Source organism: Solanum dulcamara, chromosome 8, assembly GCF_947179165.1.
Source record: "Solanum dulcamara chromosome 8, daSolDulc1.2, whole genome shotgun sequence".
NCBI lineage: Eukaryota > Viridiplantae > Streptophyta > Magnoliopsida > Solanales > Solanaceae > Solanum > Solanum dulcamara.
The window spans coordinates 43,563,659-43,567,934 of NC_077244.1; the positions used below are offsets into that span (position 1 = coordinate 43,563,659).

Here is a 4,276-nt window from a genome sequence, read left to right on the forward strand (position 1 = left end):
TTACCCCTCCTTACCCTCGTCCCCGACCCCGTCCCTGAATGAGAACATGACCTTAATCTACCATCACTATCTAAAGCCACGAAAATATGTAGGAATTAATAAATTTTTCAAAAATCTAAAGTTAGCAAAATGCAACGATAAGTGTATGAACAAAAATATAGATAAACCGGAGGTACCAACTCCAGTTGAAAAGAACCTGATTCACGCCGGAAACACTGTTCACGCCGAAAACAATGTTCACGCCGGAAAATGGAAAACCGTGAGACGACGCCGGAAATCAATAGATCTAGGCCAAATCTGAACATATCTGGAGGTATTCGTTGAAAAACAAGCAAAAGGAAAGAAAAAGAAAAAGAAAGAAGAAGAAGAAGTAGTTCCGGATCCGGATCTGAAAGTTTTGGAAGGTTCCGCCTCGATTATCACTTGGGAATCTTGAATAGGATGGAGAGAGAAATCTTTAAGATATTTGAAAAATATTTTGCACACAGAAGAAATCTAAGATCATTACGGCGAAGTGATGAACAAAGAAAATTACTTCCCTAATCAAGTTTACGTGGTTCTAAGTGCCTAAATATATGGACAAAAAATTAAAAATAGGAACTGGTTTCATGAATTCCTAAAATGTAATTCCTAGTACAAAGGCAGCTGCAAATGTCCTGTTCAATTTGAATTCACTTCAGATATGATGAGATATTTCTTTATTTTTGTTAAATTCAATTATTTTTTATTCAACTTCATAATTTAATTTAATTTTTTAGAGAGATATAACCGCCGAAAAATAGTCAGACTTTCAGAAACTTTGAATTGACGCACATAAATAACAGACATTGGGTTAATCATGCATCTTCTGAATTGAATATACATGCATAACTCTTATATTTATTCTTAGAATATTGATATATTTAAACATTACATTAAAATCTTATTCTTGTATTACTCATTTGCAGGATAAGGTGAAAGAAATTATTGCTGAACAACTTCAAGAAAAATAAAGAGGAAATTAATGTGGATCATATCATTAATGCTGCATTTTTTCGAATTATGGGAGAAAAATCATGATATTATTGTAGTCAAGGCTCAAAAATTAAGTCAAGCAGGAGATCTATATAAAATCCAAGAGCAACTGCAAGTACAACAAAAAGAGACAGAAGAAGAACGTTGTAAACGTGAGAGTGTAAAAGAAAAACTAATTGAAGTAAAAAAGAAGCTTGAAAAGGAGCAAACAACTAGAGATGTAATGGAATACCACCTAGTGTGTGACCGAAAAATGTTAAAAGAGGGCATTTTCCTACGCAAATTTCTAAGTATATGTGTTAATGATTCAATTTCTTGCTTTTGATCTGAAAAATATTTTGTAACTATCGTGTTATTCTCAATAAATTTATCCTAGTTATTTTGATGTTATAACATAGTTGCTCTTTCTTAGTTCAATCATTTAAAATTCCTTTGTTGTGTATGCTTAACAGAGTGGCCTTCCGTCTGCAAATTTCAACATTATTACTAATTCAAGTGATTCAAATGTTGCAAGTCCTACAAGTCTTATGGATGACATTGGGGTAAGTGAATTTATATTGCAAGTTTATTATAAGAGATTTTTTTACTGACTATTAGTTAGAGATTATTCAAGTAAGATAAGTCTTATGATTTTTATGTTGATTCTTCCGAAAATAATTTTTTTTATTTCCAATTTGTTGTGTTATCTTCATTTGGTGACTACAATGCAAAGTTTATCTAATATGAGAAAGTACTTAGATTCTTGCTATCTTTAATGATGGGCTTTAGGTTCCACAGTAGGTTTATTGCTTTCTCTAAGGAAATCTAATTTCAAAATATTGATCTTCTTTATGCCTCACCATTGGAGACCAACCTTCAAAGCTAAAGCAATGTTTTATTGTTGCTTTGAATGACAAAGGGACGGGACTGAAAATGCAACCTGTTACATTTTTATATATGTTTACTTTTAATGAAATACGTATATGATTGTTATTGTTAGTTATACTTCTATAATTTCAGATGTAATGTTCTCAAAACAATTCAACTGATGATGCTCATTTGGTAGTCAAAAGAGCAGATTTGAAGCGTTTTCTTTCAATTTTGGATAGTTATTGAAAATATGATTTAATTGGCCTATGATTTTTCTTTTTTCCATTATATGTGTTGTGCCTATATTAATGAATTCATGTGGTCACTATTTAGTCTTATTTCGTGTCACAATTCAAGACCATCCCCTAGTCGCAAAACGGTGCTTAGATCCACAAGTGACCCCAAGCTAATCTCATGAAATGGCATGACACTAAGATTAATATAGAAACATAAGAGTATAACTGAAATTCGGAAGATATCATGAAGTCTAATAAGATTAACGTAATGGAAGACAAAATATGAACATTACATGAGCAAAATCTAATTGTCTGTCTAAAAAGTCTATACCAACATATGAGTTACTAGGAAAACCCCTAGCTAGCTCCAACATATGAGAGCTGTAAGTAAATGCTAAAAGAAACATAGTGGTTGTCCTCGAAAAGATGAGGACTCACCAAACTAGTTACGATGCTGATCGAGAGTAGTACTAATTGTGACCTAAGCGCAGAACGTTTGAACCTATATTATAGAAAGTGTGCGGTCAGTACTTTAAATATACTGAGTATGAGGAATATGCATGATAAAATGTGATATCTAAATATATTGAATCTGTAAAACATGATCAAGTAAATAACATGATAACTAAAAACTGAATGGAAATAACTGCAATACTTTATCATGCAATAACTGCAAAATCTGACTAACCATGGGAGATTCTAAAACCAACATATAACCATATAAGCTACTACATGGAGTCTGATGTATTGCCCCACCAAAATGGCCCAATATACTTGCAAAGGTATAAAAGCTGAAGCTGAGTTAATGTGAATACACTAATTTAATGCATGTCTAAGACAAATCATATGGTGGCACGTAATTCTATAAAGTAAGGATTGCTACTAAAGGTCCATGGATACTGATCGAAAACTATCATCCCTAAATCCACTTGGTTCTAAGTATTACTCCCATGAAAAACATACATATATCTGATACAATAATAATTTGATAATACTATAAATTTGATAATCTGATAAATATACTGAGTAGATCCTAAATCATGATATCTAATCATGTATGAAAGATATTTTATCTGAAAGCATCATAAATAATGAAAACTAATAATTTGAAAACATACTCATGAAGAATCATAATTCTAATCCATGAAAATTTCATTGAAAACATAGAATTATAATTAAAATCATGCAATTGAACATCATACTTGAAGAAGAGCTGAAGTTCAATAACAACCCATGAAAATCATAGAAACCCTATGTTTGGAGAATCATAAAACTTGAAGATTTGGGGTTTTCTTAAGACTCAATTGGTAAAGGGGTACCCATTGATGAAATCCCATAAACCTGGAGTAGAAACCTTCGCTTGATTCTTGGAATGCAGGCTTGAAGCTTAAGATCTTATCTCTTGAGAAAATACGTGAGAAAGAAGAAATTATTTTTGGGTGATTTAGAAGTGAGCGTTAAGGCTGATAGAAATTATGGTTAAAATCTGTCGGAGGGCTTCTATAGATGGAACCTATGGACTGTAGTTCCATGAACGAACTATAGAATACTTGCCGTAGAAGTCCGATAGAAATTCTGAGTTTCTGGAGTTTCAAAATACCAACGCAACTAGGACGCATAGTCCATTTCACGATCCTTCTTGCATGTTCAAAAAATAATTATACTAAAATCATGATCTATGAGGTTTGATCTACGAGGCCTATTCAATGGACCATAGTTCAGACTGTGACTCATAGATAGACTTCTTAGAGCTCAAGGACATATCTGATTTTTGAAGTTTTAGGACTTTGGCTTACCATACCATCTATGATCTATAAAACCATCCATGACTCATAATTTCTCTCATCTTGTTCAAGTCAAATTTTTTAAGTTTCTGAACTTTGGACCACGACCAATCTACAATCCGAACATAATCTATGGTCCACAAAATTAACTCTTAAACCTTGGACTATTTTTCCTTAATCTTGAAGTTCATCTACAAATGGTGTCTGTGATTCGATGTTCCATTTATGAATCGTAAACACATCTCGTAAAAATCTAAAAATTCCATACTTCTAATTTTTGAACTATTCAAGGCATGATATGTGCTTAGAAACTTCTAAAGTGTTACAATATCTACCCCTTGGGAACATTCATTGAATGGAGTCTACAAGATTGGTAAGAGTAGGAAAAACCTT

General features: G+C 32.3%; 1 pseudogene; it reads left to right on the plus strand.

Moving 5' to 3' along the window:
- The first annotated feature begins 233 nt into the window (after positions 1-233).
- Positions 234-2,019, plus strand: LOC129899905 (uncharacterized; annotated as a pseudogene).
- Positions 2,020-4,276: the final 2,257 nt, after the last annotated feature.